Source organism: Melanerpes formicivorus, unplaced genomic scaffold, assembly GCF_026170545.1.
Source record: "Melanerpes formicivorus ecotype bairdi unplaced genomic scaffold, bMelFor1.0.p_v2 SCAF_6, whole genome shotgun sequence".
Classification (NCBI taxonomy): Eukaryota; Metazoa; Chordata; class Aves; order Piciformes; family Picidae; genus Melanerpes; species Melanerpes formicivorus.
In genome coordinates, this window is record NW_027142358.1 from 35,509,586 (window position 1) to 35,531,273 (window position 21,688).

The window sequence follows — 21,688 nt, forward strand, 5'->3', positions numbered from 1 at the left end:
TCCAAAAAGGAGACTTGTATTCTCACTATACTCAAAATGCTTCAGATTCCACTGGAGAAAAAGATCTTAGAGGCAAAGCCAGCTTTAAGCTATGGCAAGGAGTCAGCTTCCTTTCCATGGGTATGGGCTTATTCCCAATGGAATTATCTAAAAATAGGATAAAAGGACATCAAAATTGCTAGGGGGGGGAAATAATTTCTGCAGCTGCTCACAGCTCTCTCTTGCTGTGCAACACCAATGTTCAGCCTCCCCTGAGCAAGCAGCACAGGCTCAGGACCACGGCTACCAGCCCTGCCAGGTGGCATCAGGTTCTCCAGAAAGATCAGGCTGGTGGAGCAAAGAGAGATGGGAGAGTCAGCAGCCCTCTGGGGTGGGAGGTTCTGCTGCATGTGCCGTAGATGGTCCTACAGGGCTCTCAAGGAGCATTGCAATGATTTGTCAGACCTCTCCTTTCTCCTCTGGTGGGGACTAAAAAAGAGAGAAACCCACCCCAAAACAGCTACAACTCAACAAACAGAAAAGGAAATGCCAAACACAGTCCTCAGGAGCTGTGAACCTAGTTGCAGCCTCTGACATTGGCCTGCTGCACAGCCCTGGGAGATCACTCAGCCTACACACCCCTCTGCATTTTTCTTTGATTAGCCAAGACATAGTTTCCCCAGTTCTGGGATGAGCACTTGGTAGAACTGATGGAAGTAAATCTGGCACAGGATGATGGAGATGCAAGTAACCTTTCTCTGCTTACCTATGACTTCCCCTCCTCCCCCTCCCCCCTTACTAGCACCTCACACACCTTACCATCAGAAACAACATCCTGATGACAAAGAGACCACAGTCACCCTCTCTGGTCACGTCCTTGCTGCAGTCTGATCAATGGAACACAGGAATGCTTTCGTGTTTGCCCAGCTGACTGGTGAAACAGAAGAAGATGAAGGGCTGGGTTTCCAGTACCCAGAGCGATGTGTCCAGAGATATTTACAAGCAAAAATCACTTCAGCAAAAGCAGTACACAAGAAAGTTCTCCATTGATGTGACTACAGCCCATAGGCATAGCCACACTGGGTGTGCATCTGGGAGCCAAACATCTACCCAGGCTACAGGAATCGGCTCCCAGGCAGCCAGTGGATTTTTGTGATGAGCTACATCACAGCCCTGTGGTTAAGGAAGATTAAATTTCATTGAGAATATTGTTAGAGGTCTCACTTTAATATAATTTGTGAATGTTCCAATAAAATCCTCAGCCTCTGGGCAAGTCTTGCTCATAATCCCATGTCATTGATTACTTTGAGCAAGCTACAAATGGCAGGCTGCCCCCCCTCTGCTTGTTAATGCAGGCATCTGCCCTCCTCTCCTAGCTCTTTGGAATAGCAATGAATGCAGCAACCTCCTGCCTGCCAAATGCACTTTCAGCTTATGAAATAGGAGCTTTATGTCAAAAATAGGCTTTTTGCAGGAACAGAACTTGGTAGTCTGACAAAACCAGAAGATGATTGCAGGATATCTAGAAAAGATGCTGCTTAGCCCCAGAATTCTTCTCTTTTCAAAGGTTTTGGAAAGGAGAATTTTGGCTGAACCATGGCACAGCAAGAAAACCAACTGTGAACTTCAGACTCTGAAAAGAGCCAAATGTGAAGGGAAGATTTAGGTTGGATATTAGAAGAAACTTCACTGAAAGGCTTCTCAAGCCTGGGGAATAGGCTGCCCATGGAGGTGGCTGAATCCCCATCCCCAGGAGTGATTCAGCAATGCAGATGTGGTGCTGAGGGACAAGGTTTAGCCCCAGCCTTGGTTAGAGAATGGTTGGACTTCGTGATGTTTGAAGGTCTTTTCCAACCAAAATAATTCTATGACTCTGGCTCTCAAACACCAGGGCTTCATCATCCAGATCCATGAACAGGATCCTGAATGACTTGCTAAGGTCCAGGCAAGGAGCCTGGGCTGGGTATGCATTAGGTCTCCATCAAGGCTGAAGACATCAGGAAGAGACCCAGAGGCAAAGGGAAGCCAGCTCTGGGAATAGCAAGTGCTGGGGCAGCTGCCAGAGCAGGCCCCCGCCTGCATTTACTGCCATTAGCCAGATGCATCACGCTGGCCCCGGCCCGGCTCCCAAGTGACACTGCCTTTATTACCCTTCCAGGCTCCATCCACTGCCATTATTGCAACAAAACAAAATGTAATTACATTTGCATAGGATTTTAAACCGTCCCTAGGAAAGGTTCAGCCTTTGATTGCAGACATCAGATCCCCCCCATGCTCTGATCCCGGGCTCCAGCCCACAGCCGAGTGGAATATCCTGCCCTTTGTCTACAGCCATTCAATGAAAACTTCAAAGAAATCCTTCTTAAAAGCTCCTCCTGACCACCCTGCCCTGCTGCTCCCCATGGCTAGCAGCAAGTGAAGGTCTGCTTCCTTTGTGCTGCTTTGCTGATCACCCACACGCCATTCAGCAGCAGCTTAGGTGCCGTGAGGGACTGGGCTAGCACAGCAGTGCTGATCGAGGGCCTGTGGCTTGAGCCAGTGCTATGAATACTGTAGAAGGAATGATGGCAGTTGCAGGGTAATCACAGGCACTTCCTCGGATGCTGAAAGCAGTTAGAGACTTCTTCACTCAAAGCTGTTAGGAATGACTGTGCATAGTTAGACTAATGGTTGTGAACAACCCAGCATCTGCTAAAGTCCTGAGTTAAGGAGTTGGGGAAAGGTCCTGCCTACAAGGTTTGTGCTGCAAGGCTTCACCTGCAGTCGGGGTTGGAAGGACGCCTGGAGATCATCTAGTCCAGCTTCAAGTTGCACCAGGGAAGATTTAGATGTTAGGATAACGTTCTTCACACTAAGAGTGGTTGGGCATGGGAAGGTGGTGGAGTCACCTGGAGGTGTTCAAAAGCCACGTAGGTATGGACAGGCTTTAGCTGTTGGTGCTGTTGTGTTGACAGTTGGACTTGGTCTTAGAGGTCTTTTCCAACCTTTCTGATCCCAGGGTTCTAACTCCCCTGCTAAAGCAGGGTCATCCACGGCTGCTTGCCCAGGATCACAATGTCCAAGTGAGTTTGGAGTCTCTCCAAAGAAGGAAGCTCCACCACCTTTCTAGGCAGCCTGCTCATCACCTCACAGTTGAAGAAGATGGAATGATTCACTTCCTTTTAGCTGTGCTCCCATCTCCAGGCTCTCTGCAAGGTGCTCACTGCCCCACATCACCTTCACCCCCAGCAGAGCGCCTGGCGATGGGCTTGCACACAGGAGTCAGAAGCAGAGCTCCCTGGGTGCTGGATGTGCTCATCACCACCCCCCTGCAGACCTGCTGGTGTTTCTGGTGCACTGCACTGACAGGGTGCAGGTTGCCTGCCCCTCTCAGAAGAGGAAGCAGTCAGGTGCTGTTCCTGAGGAGCTGCTGTCTCTGGTGTATCTTAATGACAACAGTCTGGTTTGTTGTCTGCCATGGCACTGCAAGCACCCGGATCAAAGGCTGCACACAAGACCCAAGATTAGATCTAGCTCTGCAAGCAGGCAGCACAGGCATTGTCTTTGATACGCAAACAAAGCATCATTAAATGCCTTTGATAATGTCAAGCTACTGAGAGTCTCCCAATGCAAAGCTAAGAATCCACCACATGGCTGAAGGAAAGAGTTTGGATAAAGCAACATCAAAAAGAGAGGCAAACCCAAGTCAAAGCTCTGGAAGTGGTTCAAGCACACATCAGAAAGTCTCAGCAATTGTGTGTCAGTGTTTTGTCTCCAGAAATAATGCTTCAGGAAAAGGTGGAAGCAAAGGTGAGCCTGATGGGATTATTTTTCATACCATCTTCAGTTCTGGGCCACTCACTCCCAGAAGGATATTGAGGGGCTGGAGCATGTCCAGAGTAGGGCAGTGAAGCTGGTGAAGGGTCTGGAGAACAGGGCTGGTGAGGAGCAGCTGAGGCACCTGAGGGTGTTGACACTGGAGGAGGCTGAGAGGAGACCTCATTGCTCTCAATAACTGCCTGAAAGGAGGTTGGAGACCAGTGGCAGTTGGTCTCTTCTGCCACCTAATGAGGGATATGACGAGCAGAAATGGCCTCAGGTTGCACCAGGGGAGGTTCAGGTTGAACATTGCCCATTGGAATGGGCTGCCCAGGGAGGTGGTGGAGTCACCATCCCTGGAGGTGTTCAGGAGGAGACTTGATGGGGTGCTTGGTGCCATGGGTTAGCTGTTTGGGTGGGTTGGATTGGTTGAAGGGTTGGACACAATGATCTTGAAGGTCTCTTCCAACCTGGTCTATTCTATTCTATTCTATTCTATTCTATTCTATTCTATTCTATTCTATTCTATTCTATTCTATTCTAACATTAGGAAAAATTTCTTTGCTGCAAGAGTGGTCAGGCACTGGACCAGGCTGCCCAGGGAGGTGGAGTCCCCATCCCTGGAGGTGTTCAAAATCCAGGTATATGTGGCACTTCAGGATATGGTTTAGTAGCCACAGTGGTGTTTGGTTGGTGGTTGGACTCATCTTAAGGGTCTTCTCCAGCCTTAATGATTCTGTGATTCCATCAGCAACAAGTTTTGTATTTGCAGAACTATTAATATTTGTGGAGAGAGAGTGCTCAACTCCACTGGCTTCATCTTTCATAGAAGAAACCCTTTGGGGCAAGCTTTTGAGGTGGTCTCAACAGCACATGTGAGCTCCTTGTCAGCCCATCAGCCTTTTGGAAGGTATCTGTAGAATGCCATGCCCTGAGCTCATCGAAATGCCTAGAAAATGCACATGTAATCAAGGCACTCTCAGTACCAGGGGGCAGGGTGTCCCTCTAGTATAACATCATAGCACTGCTTGATGTTTCAGAGATAAAGTCCAGCCCCTGGCTTCTGCCCTCACTCAGAAGAGCTGACGTGGGGGCATCTCTTTGAGAGAAACCTTTCCTTTCCCATTCAGTAGTTAGACCAGAGCTTTAATTGGTTACATTCAGGGACTCCTGGGGGGTCCTGTTCTGCTTTCTGCAGAACTTAAAAAGGGGAGAAAAATCCCAGCACCCCAGCATGGTGTGCTTTGGAAGGATCCTCTGAGGATCATCTAGTCCAGTGCCTCTGCTAAAGCAGGGTCACCCTCAACAGCTCACCCAGGACCTCCAGAGAAGGAGCCTGCTCCAGGACTCTGGCACTCTCATAGCAAAGAAGTTTGTGTGTGCCAGTTGGAGTCCCTCCATATGGACAGTGCTGCAAGCTCTGAGTTCCCACAGTGGCACAGGACTGGACACCAAGATGCCAAAGTGCAGGGTTCATTCTTTTCATGGAATCAACCAGGTTGGAAAAGATCTTCAAGATCATCAAGTCCAACCTATCACCCAACACTGTCTAATTAACTCAACCATGGCACCAAGTGCCTCATCCAATCTTATTTTAACCACTTCCACCACCTCCCTGGGCAGCACATTCCAGTGGCAAATATCTCTTTCTGTGGAGAATTTCTTCCTAACATCCAGCCTAAACTGCAAAACTGTTTTAGAACCACCACACAGTTGTTGGGGTTGGAGGGGACCTCAGGGATCATCCTGCTCCAACCCCCACTTCGTGGGCAGGGACACCTCACACTGCAGCAGGTTGCTCACAGCCACCTCCAGCCTGGCTGCAAACACCTCCAGGCATGAGGCTGCCACCACCTCCCTGGGCAGCCTGTGCCAGGCTCTCACCACCCTCATGGGGAACAACTTCTTCCTCACAGCCAATCTGAACCTACCCATTTCTATTTTTTATTCCATTCCCCACAGTCCTATCACTCCCTGACACCCTTAAAGTCCCTCCCCTGCCCCATTTCCCCCTTTTTCCCCTCAAACCCACAGCACCTGGGCTCTGTTGGAGTCTCCTCCCACCCCAGGTGTGGCCACTTTGCCCTCCCCACCCACTGCCCTATTTAATGCCTACCAGGAAGGGCAGCAGCCCCAAGCTGAGCCCATCTGGGCTGAGGATCCTCCTCTCGTCACTGGTGAGTGCCCCTGGTGCACACTGGGTGATGGTGGTGGTGACTACAAAGGCCGGGGGGCCTGGTGGCCCCCCGGTTGTTAGGGCCAACATTGATGACTACTCCAATCCCACCCACAAGTGCTGGCTGGGGCTGCTTGCTGGGGCTGAGCTCCTCTGGGTGGTGTCTTGGCTGGGTGAGGGTCTTGCCCCCGGCTCTGGGCTGGGTGCAGGAATGGTGGTGGTGGAGCAGGAGCTGTTTAGCCATATGGTACCCCCTCTTTTTTTCCCCTGAATTCCTTCAGAAGCTCATTGCCCCTCCAGGCCATCTACCCTGGGGGCTCCTCTTCTGGCCCCTTGGGACAGCCTGTTCCTGTGCCTTCAAGATTTCTTCCTTGAAGCAGGTCCAGCCCTATTCTAATATGCTGGAGACACAGAACAGCATATGGACCAAGTTGGTGTCCCCATGGAAGAAGGAGAACGCAGGAGGCTGCAGTAGAGACGTAAGTCCTTTGTCCTTGAGAAGCAGGAGGATGTTGGTGAGTCTCTACACATGCTAAAGGATTCAGCTTCAGATTAGCACTAGGGGTTGGATATCAATGACAGTTAAATGACTGCCACAAAGCTTGCATGCAAGGAGGGATGTTATGGACAAACAGCTGAAGAAAACATCAAGATATCAGAGTAAAGTATTTCAAATCAAGCAACTTAATTCCTCTGCCACATGGAGAAATGGAAAATGAGCCAAAATCTTTGCTGCTAGTCATAGAATCAATAAGGCTGGAAAAGCCCTCTAAGCTCATCCAGGCCAACACCAGCATGCCCACTAAACCACATCCCAGAAGGCCATGTCTACACACTTCTTGAATGCCTCCCAGGGGTGGGGACTCCACTACCTCCCTGGGCATCCTGTTCTAGTGCCTGACCACTCTTGCAGCAAAGAAATGTTTCCTAATGTCCAATCTAAACCTCCCCTGGTGCAATCCAAGGCCACTTCTTTCCTTCTAGTGTATTTCATGCTGGCTTGCCAGAGCATTGCTTGGTGCTGGTGAGCTGAGGTGCAGGTGGCAAGCCGTCATGATTTAATCCATATGTGCTGCCAGTCACCAGGGATCCTCTGCTGTCCTGCCCTGACCAGGCAGCAGTGGCTCAGGACACTGTGCTTTAATGAGCAAAGGAGCAATGAGGAATAAAAATGATGGTGTTTTCTGCCCTGAGTTTCGCTCTTAGTGACAAACACCCATTGCTCTGCTTCTGCAGCAAGGCTCTGCCCTCTGTGAATGAAGAGGACAAGCCCAGCACAGAGGATTTGTGGTGCAGCTGATAAAAAGCCTCATCTGCTCATCTCTTTGCTACTGACTGTAGCAAGCAGTTGGATTATTGCATATTACAGCCTTCCAGTAGCTGGAGCTCACGTTTTACAGCTGGCATTTTACCTTTGATGGCTGAGCTTATGCTGTAGAACTGGATTGGAAGCTCAGCCCTGGTTTTATGGGTGTGCTTTGGATTAAATGCAGTCAGGTTGCACTGAGCACCTGTCAGCGAGGCAGGGACAGGCATTTATAAGCTGTGATGTGATGCTATCAGGAATGGCAAAGCTGGCTCCAGAAGCACATTTGACCTTGCAGGTGTTGAGTTGTAGTACTGGAAACTCTACTGCTTTGACTAGCAGCATGACTGCACTGAGTGACCAGTCCTGGAGCTGGGGGTTAGTGCTTGCTACCCCTAAGAAACCATGACTATAAACAAACCATCCTCCATAATCACAGAACCACTGAGGTTGGAAAAGGCCTTTAAGGTCACCGAGACCAACCATCAGCCCAACACCATCGTGCCCACTAGACCACACTCTGAAGTGCCGTCTCTGCACGGGTTTCCTTTGAATACTGCCGGGGATTGTGGCTCCACCACCTCCCTGGGCAGCCTCTTCCAATCCCTGACCAGTTCTGCAGCAAAGAAATTGTTCCTGTATCCAATCTAAACCTTAAATAACTTTATAGGACTTGTAGCACATTTTGGTACTGGAGTGTGTCCAAAGAAGAGCAACTAAGCTAGTGAAGGATCCTGAACACAAGTCTTGTGAGGAAGGGCTGAGGGAGCTGGGGTTGTTTAGTCTTCAGAAGAGGAAGCTGAGTGGAGACCTCATTGCACTCTATAACTACCTCAAAGGGGGCTGGAATGAGGTAGAGGTTGGTCTCTTCCCCCAAGTGATAAGCTATAGGACAAGAGGAAATGGCCTCAGGTTGCACCAGGGGAAGTTTAGATTGGATATTAGGAAGAATTTCTTTCCTGCAAGAGTGGTTAGGCACTGGAACAGGCTGCCCAGGGACGTGGTGGAGCCAGCAGCCCTGGAGTTATTTAAAAGATGCCTGAATGTGGTGCTGAGGGACATGGTTTAGTGGTAGCAGCTAGGCAGTAATGATGAGCTCTAGGAGAGTGGTGGGACCTGATGATCTCAAAGGTCTGTTCCAAACTCCACAGTTCTTTGTTCACATAGTGCATTACAGATCTTAATGCCCTCATCCTCAGCCTGTCCCTGAGTGCTACTACCATTTTACAAGCAGGTTATGAAAGCAGAGTGGAGCTGAACCACCTCACTGCACATCAGGCATCAAGTCTGCTGCCAGGTAAGGAGCAGTGAGTGAGTGAGGCTTTGGTTTGCAAACCCCAGCCCTCTGTGCTAACCAGGGCAAGGTATTCCCTTGCTCTTCTCTCTGCTGAAAGGGCCATTAGGGACTTGGAGAAGAGCTCTTTCTAGCAAGTGGGAGGAAAAGGAGGAACATTTTGGCCTGTCTAGAGCTCTTTGAAGCTGGGTGCTGGCCTGTAAACCTCCCAGCTCACAGGTTGACTCTGCTCTGTGTTTGTGTGCTGTCTGACACTGGTAACAAGTCCCACTTGGGATGCTTTGGATGTACAGCTTATGCAAATACATTTACTATGAATAATGAAAGCAGTTAGATGGCCCAAAACCTTCTGCTGCCCAGCATTGTTTTCCATTTGAGCCTGAACATTTTGGGTTAAAACTCAAACAATTCAGGCAAAGCAGCAGCCTTCACTTTCAGGTTCCCTGATTCTCTTCCCTGGGGAAGTAATAAAAGCCACTTTACCAATCACTTCTATTTTAGCTTCTCTAGACAAAAGAGAGCTTGTTCCAAGCCTTGGTCTGTTGGTTGTTGCCTGAGCTCTTCAGAAACCACTCTCCTTGTGCTCAGGGCTGGTGCACACTGGGGCTGTGCGCAGAAAAGCTTCTAGTGATTGATGAGGCCAGCTAGAAATGAGCAGCCCAGAAAAGAAGGGGCTTAAAATACTCAGTTTGGCCCTTAGTGGCCTTAGAGGTGATGGGAACAATTTTGGGCCAGTAACACATAGTTTTTGAAATCCCATGGCAAAATAGCTGTAAAAATAATTGGATTAGAGAAGTGTTGACCAGTCAGGTGTTGGAAGATAGGAGATTGGGATGTGCAGTCCAAGCCTGGTCTAGTTAGGGATGTCTCTGCCTTCTGCAGGGGGCTGGACTAGATGACTCTTAAAAGCCCCTCCCGCCCCTCCCATGGAGCACATTGGCATCCTCTGTGTTCTGTGGCTCTGTGTGCTGAGAGTCACCATGGAGCTGCTCAACTCCTTTCTATTCTTCTCTCTCTTCAATGTTTGGCCCCAAACTCATGGCAACAGCAGCTCTTGCTTAAGTGACTCTTACAGCTCTCTAAGTCTTGAAAGGAAAATCAATGATAGATTAATTGTCTGAGATTTGGCCCTGTCAGAAGTAGTTTCATTGCTGTAGAACACATTTTACAGAGTGAAATGGAGAGGAGAACTGCAATTTGCAATTTCAGTTGTTTACCCTCCTCATATTCTCTTATCTGACAGAGTCACATAGAGATGAGGCCCTCAAACCCATAAGAACAGACAATCTATGCTGCAAAGTCAGGTTGCTTGGTGGCCTTGGCAGCCCCTAACCCTGTGGTGAGTGCTAAGCACATTCCATATCTGAAGGGAAGAGATGACAGCAGCAGCTCCAGTTTTTCCTGAATAGAAATCAGCTTGTCTCACCAACCTACTCCAGCAGACCAACCCAAGCACAGAGGTTTCCCTGTCAGCTCCAGGCATGAGACACCAAGTGGGCAGATCAATGGCAACACAGCAGCCTTCAGCTGCTGATGCACAATGATTCACATCACCCTCCGTCCATAAGGCCCTTCCCAAGCTCAGCATTTGGAGTCCTTCAGCTGCTTGTTTGAATGAGAATCCCTGCAGAGCACCAATGTGTTTGGCTTCAGGTCTAGAGCTGACACCGGGTGCTTATGGCTGGGTTAAGGGGGATGATGCTGAACCCTGTCCAATTATTGGAGCACTCTTCCTAACCAGAATCCAGACACTTAAAATGGATGCATCCAACTGCTTGCTGAGCAAAGCAGAACTGTAAAGTAGTACAAAGAACCAAGGAAGGACAGCTTGTTTTTGAAAACTGCTGAAGAATTAGTTATAGAAGCTTCTTGATGAACAAATTCAGCCAGTTCCCAGATCACTGGAGAACACCAGGGCACATTTCACACAGCTATCTCCTCACAGGTTTATTCACAATTTCCCACCTACATTTTCCCCAGGGCCTTGCATTTCCGTTTTGCCTGGATGGCTAACAACTGCAGCCACTTCCAAACCTTCAGCAACAATATCACACAGATGTAAACAAGACACAAATACCATGGCCCCTCACATCAGGGGAAAACTGCTGCATAGCTGTTCTTCAAACACAGCACAGCTATTACTGGCCTGCACAGCCTCTGGGGCCTGTTGTGCCACTTAGCTGGAGCTCTCCTGATCTGCTCTGGTGAAAGGGTAGGGCAGGTGTGCATGGAATGGAGCAGCCAAGGTATCCTCCCAATGCTTCCTCTGTGTGCCTCTGTTGCAAGGCAGTGCCCAGCTTTGGCCCTGCTGTACCTAACAAACACACTGAGGTCTTCACCTGCCACCCACTTTCCTTGGGAAGTTCCCAGAAAAACCTCCCAGAGTTTGAGGCCAAGTTGGACAAGGCTTTGAGCACCAGGATGGCCTAATAAGTGCATCCTTGCCCATGGCAGGGGGTATGGACTGGGTGATCTTTAAGGTTGCTTCCACCTCAAACCATTCTATGATTCTATGTTTCTCCCAACTTGCTCCTAGTGCCCTACCACATATCACTGCCAGCACCAAATGGCTTTAATCTTCTTTGTGGGCAGCAAGGGTCTAATTACCAATATTGCTTAGGAGCCTTGAACCTCTTCTAGGTATGGAAACCTGCAGCCGTGAAGTCCTCCCACCAAAAGCTTTATTTGGAGCCGTGAAGCCCTTTGCCATTGGCAACCTCAGTTTCTACTTGCTTTGAACTGTGAGTGACACAGAGTGAATATAACTGCCATGGAAATCAGATTCTTGTTCCTGGTGCCTCATAGGCAGAGCTTATAAGGAAGCCACTGTTGTTGTCACATAAACAGAGGGAAAGGTTGTGTTAAAGTCACTTTTGAAGCCAGCTCTGCTTTCTCCACGTGTGGTGCCATGATGCTACTTTGAATTTAAAAGATTTCTGATTCCCTTCAGGGAAAAGAGTAACAAGGAAAGCAGCAAAAATCAAATCTTTTAAGGAAGAGTCTGCTTCCAGGCTGCCTCCCCTGGAAGGGATGCAGAGAGGCTGCCAGGTGTGCTGGCGAAGGGGGGGATGCCTTTGAGTTTTCAGACAGCAGTGTGCTGAAATAAAGACAAAACTGTTCCACAGTGCATGCTCCACAAATCTGCACAAGTGTAATTACACAGCAGCTTGTAGGCCCCCATAAAGATCTTGCTGTCACATGTTATTTATTAGTGAAATCTGCAACAGTGCAGAATAATTAAAGAAGCGACATGATATTTGTGCCCAGTGGCTCAATAAAATCACTTTCACAGCTGCTTTGGCAGAACATTTGCTTTATTTACAGAGAAATTGTTATGCTGAAACAGCTGTGGAACTGCTTCTAATGTTGCCTGGCTTGACACCTATTCATAGCTGGGATGCTAATACAAATCCTTTCTATCCACATTTTCCTGTGTGTTGAATGAGCTGCAGAGGGGAGTGTTTTAGGAGGGCATTCACAGGACTCACTGCTTGAAATCCTGGAGTTCTCTATGGGAAAAAGAAAGCTTTGTGAAGGTTTGTTAGGTTAGAGGTTATTGCCTGTTATGAAAGAGAAGTGCCTTTCCTCACTCTCAGAGAAGTGCACGAGGAATGTGTTCTGTGTAGGATTTAGCTAACTCTGTGTTAGACTGGAGAAACTATGCTGAAAGCTCTTGCCTTCCACCAGTACCACACTGGCAACAGAGCTGGGCTGGTGGAACGGTCCCACAGGCTTCTGCTTGCTGCATCTTGCTGATATTTTCCATATTTTACCTGGAATTGTTCAGCTTTTCCAAAAGTGATTAACCTTTTCAGTACCTTTATGAGACATTTGCATTTTTCCTTGTGGTGTTGCTTTGGACATCTGAAGGGAAGAATCATCCTGCCTTGTGGGGTGTGTCACCATGTGTGTGGGTTGGATTGTCCTTTGGGTGCTTCTGGTTTTCTCCATTGACTCTCAGAGTAAGCAAGCAGCATTAAATTACCTGAAGCTGGATGGAATGAATCCCGTGCTGTGTGGGTATCCTGTAGGCTGGCACGCATGCTCGTGCTTGAGGGCTGTTCCAGTGTTTGGATTGTCAGCACTCACTCTATGTGCCTGGCTAGCAGGAACACAAGCAATTAAAACTATAGGCTGAGTGAACTGATATAAAGTACTAAGCACAAGGCTGAAAGAGCAATGAGAGCTATTTGGGAGCATTCTGTCCTACAGAAGCCCACATATTCCTGCCCTGTTATCTGCTGTTGATAGCCAAGAGGCCCTAGGCCCATGTGTTGCCCAAACCTAGGGGAAGGGAAGCCATAGGCTCTCCAGCTTTAGCCACTGATGCTGTCACAGCTGTAAAAACCTCTACAGCCACAGCACAGAGCTCCATGTGAGATCCCTGTACCAGCCTCAGCAAACCCAACACTTGCACTGCTGTGTCAGTGGTGCTGGTTACACAGCCCTGCCTCGTTGCTGCTATTCCAGCACCCTGCTCCCTCCAGCACCCTGCTCCCTCCAGCACCCTGCTCCCTCCAGCACCCTGCTCCCTCCAGCACCCTGCTCCCTCCAGCACCCTGCTCCCTCCAGCACCCTGCTCCCTCCAGCACCCTGCTCCCTCCAGCACCCTGCTCCCTCCAGCACCCTGCTCCCTCCAGCACCCTGCTCCCTCCAGCACCCTGCTCCCTCCAGCACCCTGCTCCCTCCAGCACCCTGCTCCCTCCAGCACCCTGCTCCCTCCAGCACCCTGCTCCCTCCAGCACCCTGCTCCCTCCAGCACCCTGCTCCCTCCAGCACCCTGCTCCCTCCAGCACCCTGCTCCCTCCAGCACCCTGCTCCCTCCAGCACCCTGCTCCCTCCAGCACCCTGCTCCCTCCAGCACCCTGCTCCCTCCAGCACCCTGCTCCCTCCAGCACCCTGCTCCCTCCAGCACCCTGCTCCCTCCAGCACCCTGCTCCCTCCAGCACCCTGCTCCCTCCAGCACCCTGCTCCCTCCAGTGCTGCTCTGATGCTCCCACTTTGCATGTACTCCCAGGTGGTCCTTGCTAAGCTCTTGGCACTGAGTCAGGCTGAGCTGGATGGGAAGTTTTGGGGGTGGTGTGGTTCCAAGAGTGTAGAGGACTAAGCTGTAGCATCAACCAATAATACTTTTGCTGTGAGCCATGAAAAGTTGTCCCTTAATAGAAACCACTGGGCAAGCAATGTGGAAGTAGTCAAGAGAAGCACTTACATGATCAAGAGTTTAAAACTGGAACAAGGTGGTACTTCCTACAGGAATGCTCCATGTAATCCAGGGCTAGTCCCCTCCTGGCACAACCTGGCACATTGCCACTGGTTTATTTCTGCAGTCTCTAGTTGCGTGATGACATACTGGATCTTCCACTGCATGCCCCTTTGCAGGATGGATGGCTCTTGCCCATGAGCAGAGCTGTTCACTGCCTTGCTCACCGTACACTGCAGAGCTCCATGTTTAATGGGGCAGGGCTCCAGAGAGTCCCCAGGGCTCCTCACACACATGGAATGGGGAAGAGGGGAAACCCCACAGGTGGCTCAAGGGTGCATTTAATGAGTGTGCCGAGACGCTGGCGCTGTGGAGTGGAGTGAGCTTCGATCATGGATTTCATTGATTTTTTATAGTTACCTGCCCAGAGTTTGCTAATAAAGTGAATCCCATTTCTGAAACCTACACTAGGTATTCTCTGTTCTGCAGCAGTTTGCATCCAGGAAGACTGGGGGCTGCTGAGTTTCCCAACACCCGGTGCTGAGGCACCGATGCAGGCTCAGCATCAGGTTTCCACTTGAGAAGAGATCTGGGAAGGAGAGCACAGGAAAAACAAAGCTTCAGGGCTGGCATGGTGTTTTTAAGGGACATCCTCCAAAATGATTTCATAGAGTCACAGAACATCTTGGGTTGGAAGGAACATCAGAGATCATCTAGTCCAACCCTGCTGCCGTGAGCAGGGACGGGTTGCTCAGCCTGGCCTTGAGCACATCTAGGCAGGGGTCATCCACAATTGCTGCCTGTTTCAGCGTCTCGCCACACTCACAGCAGACGAGTCCCTTGACATTCAGACTGCACAGGGAGCCACTTAAAGAAAACTGGGGTGAAAAATCCAGAAAGTGTTGTGGCCCTCACAGCTCTCATGATGCTGTGGTTGCTTATTTCTCAGAAGGCAGGTTTGCCCAACCAGCAATGATCAATAAACCTTTGGAGAATGAGCAGAGCGCAGTGACAGCCTTCGTGGTGCTGCAGGAACGTTGTGTTTCCCGCTTGTAACAGTTAGCAGTGCTCAGCCTGGGCTGGAGGTGCTGGTGAGGCACGGGAGCTGCGAGCACTCCGCTCCTGCAGTTCCTCTGCTGCTGACAGGGATGGTTTACACAAATGGCTGTTTTAAGGGAAATTGTTATGCAGTGTTTCAGAACAATAAGGCAGAACACTCTGAAGGCAATCTAAGCAAGATGCCTGTGCTGTGCACCCCAGCTAAGGGCTTCCAGTGCCCTGAGAAGTGATTTGGAGCTGATCCATTATTCATCTACAATAACTGTCCTTTAAAATGTAGCTGTTAGAGGTAACAACAATCAGTGCTTATTTCACCACTCCAGCACCACCCTTAACAAGGACTAGCCTGGAACAGCAGTGCACAACAATGTGCCTGAAACCTCTCCTCAGCCTCTTACCACAGTGCAGTGCATTGTGACAAAATGGGGATGGTTTGGCATATCCTTTCCTTGGAACTCCCTCAGCATCACAGAATCACCGAATCCCAGCACACTGGGGACTGGAAAGCATCTCTGAAGTTCATCCAGTCCAACCCCCACTGCTAAAGCAGAGTCATCGAAGCAGGTTGCCCAGGATCACAATATCCAGGAGAGTTTGAAATGTCTCCAGAGAAGACTCCACAGCCTCCCTGGGCAGCCTGCTCCGTGCTCTGCCACACTCAAAATGAAGACTTTTTGCTCGTGCTCATGTGGAGTTTGTGTCCATTGCCCCTTGTCCCATCCCTGGGCACCACTGAGAAGATTCTGGCTAGTTCCAGTGCTGAGCTCTGCTGAAAACTTCACTGATCTGTCAGAGGCCTGCAAGCCAAAATTATCTCAGTATAAGCCCATCCACATTTCTCTGCTTTCCTTTGGGCTAGGTACAACTTACACCTGGGTTCCTGAAGGTAAACACAAGTGTGCATGGAAATGCTGGGAAATTATTCAGGCCATGTGCTATTTCTGCTGCTTAGCTTAATGGCTTTTAAATATGTCTCGTTGCATTTCCTTTATGAATTGTATTTGACCAGCATAGGCCCCTTGCTTCTGGCACAGAGTGGTACATAAAACATGCCATGCAAGATCAGAGGGCCTCACATCCATTAGCCAAATATCAGTCAGCCAAATAGCCAAATATCACACTGGTGAGAAGTAATTTTGTTTTGTCTCCTAACTGGAATAACAACAATCTGGTACAGCACTGACTGGAGGGGTGATAAGCCTGGGTGAGGCAGATTGAGCTGGCTGGACTCAACACATTGTGGTACTCGTTCCTTTAACTTTCAACTGGCTGAGACACTTTGGTTTGCAGACCTACTTTCTTTATGTGAGAATAAATTAGATGCTGCTCAGATATGTTCCCCTTGTGCTCTCCCATCCTCCCCAAAGACTTAGACATGAGCATTGTCCCTTCGTTTTATCAGGGAACCCTCAGCTCTTCAAGCACAGAGATTTATTACCCATGTCACTGTCACCATCACGAGGGATTGTGAGAGAAAGGCATAAAAGAAAGCTTTGACAGCAGGGACGACAATGAGAAAAGGCAGCTTGGTTATCTCTAGCACATGCAGATTGGTCTCTACATCCTAAACCGTGGCTGCTTCTGTGGAATGCAAATCAGAGAGCACAAAGGAAGGAAAGGAATTTATCTGCACGGCCAGGTAAGTGTGGGTGCTGGTGACCTCAGTACCTCAGCTGAGTGCCAGTGCCCCTTGCACTGGTGCTTTGCTCCCAAAACGCTGTGCACCTCCACCCCTTTCCAGGAACAGCTCCAGGCTGAGAGGGGGCTGCAGCTCAGCACTTGGGGCCACTGTCATTTGCAACTCTGGCACCTTCAGGGTCACCACAGTATGGCTGTTGGGTTATGGTCCTTGGGGTATTTGTCTTCATTCTTTTGTCCAAACCATTGGCACAATTAGAGCAATTTTCAGAATAGAAGAGGAGTTTCTGTTCCTCCAGACAGGGATATGATAAAACCTTCCCCAAGGCCATACAGAAAGGAATGTCTGTGAGTCTTGCTGGGGCCACACAGTCATAGCTCAGCATCTCAGCAAGGCAAATAGCTCATTTGCTGCACTCAGGAGCACATTTTGAGGGACATAAAGGGCTAAAGCTTCTGAGGACTGAAGCAGAACAAAGCCCTTCAAGGGCCAAAGAATTAATGTCAAAACTACAATTCTGAAAGGACAAAAGCTTAATTTCCTATTAGAGAGAGTGTGCAGGGGCAGGGGAATCCATGCCCCACACAGTCTGCATCACAGCCATGGCTGCTCTGCTGCTCTGAACGTGGGAAACGGTGCTGGCAGCACTCCTTTGGACTGCTGATTGTGAAGGACTGGTGACAGTGTGGAGGCCTTTGGGGCAGAGGCTCACAGAGTAGAGAGCAGGCAGTAGCTCTGGGCATGCAGTGCCAGACTTTAGAAAGCCCATCCTGATTTATGTCCTTCATGGGAAAAGCAGCTATTTGCAAAGGTGCTTCTGAATTTCCTGCCCAGTTCTTCACCATGAGACAAGGTAAACCCAAGCAGGTGCACTCCTTACTCTGCACCCACCTGCTCTGGTGAGGTCAGTCTCACAGGATCATTTTTACTATGAAGGTAATGCAGGCTGTGGTGTGCTTCTGTAACCTGGCAAAAGGGAAATGCTCTCAGTTTTAGTACAGATCCCTGATGTCAGTGCCATGAGGGGAAAAGAAAATGGTGATCTCACTCACAGGTGGGTGAAAAGCTCGTCTCTTGCACCACCAGGGGACATATTTCCTATGCTTTTGAATTCATGATGTTGGAATCCTTTCAGGGTGCCAAGTGATGTGATGATATAGGCTCAGCTCATTTCCTACATGTCCCCAGAATAAATGTCCAAGAAAATGGAATTTACCAGATCAAGGAAAGATTAATGTAGCAGTAAATGGGTAGAGGCAGAGGAATGTGTTATCGAGGTGCTGTTCTCTGATCCTGACTGTCTCATCAATACTTTTCAATATAGTGTGCTGAGAGGGGCATCACTGTTAATGCCCTGAGGTCACTGAAGCCACACATCACATCTACAGTCCCTGAGCTGGCAGGGTTTTGTAACTGTCATTGCCACTGATCAGAATCTCACTCTCAGTTACATGCCCGGTGGCATGGATGGTCTCTGCACAAAGATGAAGCCAAGTGGTTTCTGATGGTGTGAACAGTGGCTTTTGTCTCTTAACAAAAACAATTTATTGACAGATCCCCTTCTGAGATTGTATAATCTGCTCCTCTGTGGTTGAGGTAGCATTGACATTGTAGCATAAACCTTCATTTCCAAGGCAGTGCAACCTGCAGCCACACAATGCAAAAACAAATAAAATTTAAAAGTCACTTTCCCTCTTGTAGCCTGCAGTGTGCCCAGGTGGCCAAGAAGGCCAATGGCATCCTGGCCTGCAGCAGGAACAGTGTGGCCAGCAGGAGCAGGGAAGTCATTGTGCCCTGTGCTCTGCATTGGTTAGGCCACACCTTGAGTCCTGTGTCCAGTTCTGGGCTCCTCAGTTTAGGAAGGACATCGAGAGACTTGAACGTGTCCAGAGAAGCACAGCCCTATGAGGAGAGAATAGAATAGAATAAACCAGGTTGGAAGAGACCTTCAAGATCATCGTGTCCAACCCATCACCCAATACCACCTAAACAACTAACCCATGGCACCAAGCACCCCATCAAGTCTCCTCCTGAACACCTCCAGTGACAGCGACTCCACCACCTCCCCAGGCAGCCCATTCCAATGGGCAATCACTCTCTCTGTATAGAACTTCTTCCTAACATCCAACCTGAACCTCCCCTGATGCAGCCTGAGACTGTGTCCTCTTGTTCTGATACTGACTGCCTGGGAGAAGAGACCAACCTCTGCCTGTCTACAACTTCCCTTCAGGTAGTTGTAGAGAGTGATAAGGTCACCCCTGAGCCTCCTCTTCTCCAGGCTAAGCAGCCCCAGCTCCCTCAGCCTCTCCTCACAGGGCTGTGTTCCAAACCCCTCACCAACTTTGTTGCCCTTCTCTGGACTTGTTCCAGCAAGTCAACCTCCTTCCTAAACTGAGGGGCCCAGAACTGGACACAGGACTCAAGGTGTGGCCTAACCAATGCAGAGTACAGGGGCAGAATGACCTCCCTGCTCCTGCTGGCCACACTCTTCTTAATGCAGGCCAGGATGCCATTGGCCCTCCTGGCCACCTGGGCACACTGCAGGCTCATGTTCATCCTACCATCAACCAGCACCCCCAGGTCCCTCTCTGCCTGGCTGCTCTCCAGCCACTCTGACCCCAGCCTGTAGCACTGCATGGCTGAGGGAGCTGAGGTTGCTTAGCCTGGAGAAGAGGAGGCTCAGGGGAGACCTTCTTGCTCTCTACAACTACCTCTCTACAACTACCTGAAAGGTGGTTGTAGCCAGGAAGGGGTTGGTCTCTTCTCCCAGGCAAGCAGCACCAGAACAAGAGGACACAGTCTCCAGTTGTGCCAGGGGAGGTTTAGGCTGGATGTTAGGAAGAGGTTCTTCATAGAAAGAGAGATTGGCCATTGGGATGTGCTGCCCAGGGAGGTGGTGGAGTCACCATCCCTGGAGGAGTTCAAGAGGGGATTGGATGTGGCACTTGGTGCCATGGTCTGGTCACGAGGTCTGTGGTGACAGGTTGGACTCGATGAGCTTTGAGGTCTCTTCCAACCTTGGTGATACTGTGATACTGTGATAGGCATCAAAAAACGTAATGCAGAGCAGTTGTGCAGGTTTGTAAGCAGCTGCTTGGTGGAGTATCCCTGGTTTAGGCTTATACTGACAAGATACTGGGGGTTAATAATTTTGGTTCCCAGTTTACACTCCTGGCTGATGAAGAGCTGTGATATCTAACAGCTTCTCAGTAATTTCTTTCAGGTCATGAAGGCTCAGACCCTGATGAAGTCCAACACTGACAAGTGTAGGGCTCTGCACGTGGGGAGGAACAACTCCTTGCACCAGGACAGGTTAGGGGTTGACCTGCTGGAAGGTAGCTCTGTGGGGAAGAGAAGAGGAACTGGAAGTGCTGGTGGACAGCATGTTCATCATGAGTCATCAATGTGCTGTTGTGGCCAAGAAGGACAATGGCTTCCTAGGGTGCATTAAGATGAGTGTGGCCAGCAGCTTGAGAGAGGTTCTTCCCCTCTACTCTGCCCTGCTGAGGCTTCATCTGCAGTATTGTGTCCAGTTCTGGCCTCACCAGTTCAAGAGGGACGAGGAAATATTAGAGAGTGTCTAGCAGAGGCTACAAGGATAATGACTGGACTGGAGCATCTCTTATGAGTCGAAGTTGAGAGACCTGGGGCTGTTTAGCCTGGAGAAGAGTAGACTGAGAGGGGCTCTTCTCAAGGCTGCTCAATAACTAAAGGGTAGGGGTCAAGAGGATGAGGCCAGACTAGGGGATGGGGCCACCACTAGGTGGTGCCTAGCAACAGGACAAGGGGCAACAGGCACAAACTGGAACCCGGGAGGTTCCATCTGACCAGGAGGAGAAAATTCTTCGTTGTGAGGGCGCTGGAGCCCTGGAGCAGGCTGCCCAGAGAGGTTGTGGAGTCTCCTTCTCTGGAGAGAGTCCAGCCACCTCTGACCATTGTGATCCTGGGCAAGCTGCTGTGGGTGCTCTTCTTGAGCAGGGGGTTGGACTGGATGACCTCCAGAGGTCCCTTCCAACCCCAACACTCTGTGGTGCTGGGAGTCTGTTATGATGAGTTGCCATGAGGAGTGGGCACCTGTGTATGGTGGCACCCAGGAGGCACAAGGGGAACAAAATGCAGATGGAGGCACTTGTTATTTTTTTTGGTTGAATGAAAACACCGCATTTCCTAGGACAGTCCTGCTTCTCTGTCCTCTTTGCCTCCTGACCCCCAGGGCTTGCTTTCACAGGAGGAAGCTGGGGATTGGAGAGAGAAAAGCTCTGCCATTAAAAGCTCAGCAGAGTTTAAACAGTGCATTGGGCTCCACCTGTGTAAACTAAGGCTTGATCTTCATCTGCCGAGAGACTCAGTGTGTACTCTGTCTGCTACCAGAAGGTCAAGCACCAGTCCCTCGCTTTCTGAGACCAGACTGCAATTGGCTCTTTGAAACAAGTGTACATTCCCAAAGAAAGGCTGCTCCGAGGTTTGGAAGAGTGTGCTTTCCGAGGAAGCAGCACAGCCCTTCCTAGACACTCAGAGAGAGTGCTTTGGCTTGGAAGGAGCCTTAGCAATCACCTGCCATGAGCAAGGACACCTTCTACTAGAACAGGATGCTCAAAGTCCCATCCAGCCTGGCCTGGGGACTGGCAGTGATTCTGTGACCTCTGCAGGTCAGAGCCTGGAAGGTTCCTGGTTGCCAGCTCAGCCCTGTGGGGACATACCCTGTGTCCATCTTTGTGTGAGCAGCACCTGAGCTCTATGTGTGGAGGGACAGTCATCACCTAGGTGCAGAAGGACCAAGAGCAGACTCATAGAATCATTTTCTTTGGAAGAGACCTTTAAGATGGTCAAGTCCCACTGTTAACCCAGCACTGCCAGGTCACCACTGAGCCATGTCTCTCAGCACTGCATCTACCTGGCTTTTAAATCTGTCCAAGGATGGGAACACCATCACTGGCCTGGGCAGCCTGTTCCAGGGCTTGACAACCCTTTGGGGGAATAAATTGTTCTTAATAATCAACCTAAACCTCCCCTGGCCCAGCATGAGGCCATTTCTTCCTGTCCTACCATTCATCTTAGAAACCCTGCTAGCTGTTAACACCTGGACCTGAAGCCCGCCCTGCTTCCCTCGCAGCTCTGCAGCAGGCTCATGCTTCTGTGATTCACTGCAGGGTCTTGCTGCTGTCAGTTATAAAACCTTGGCACTGTTCTCCCTGTTCTCATAGTCACACCTGGGTCACACATTTTTAATTAGT

General features: G+C 49.8%; 1 long non-coding RNA gene across 1 annotated transcript; it reads left to right on the forward strand.

The window, feature by feature from the left end:
* Positions 1–6,345: 6,345 nt before the first annotated feature.
* Positions 6,346–11,805, forward strand: LOC137441640 (uncharacterized). Its single transcript, XR_010987461.1, has 3 exons — positions 6,346–6,432; positions 8,494–8,556; positions 11,194–11,805. It is a non-coding gene; the product is annotated as an uncharacterized lncRNA (long non-coding RNA).
* The last annotated feature ends 9,883 nt before the right edge of the window (positions 11,806–21,688 follow it).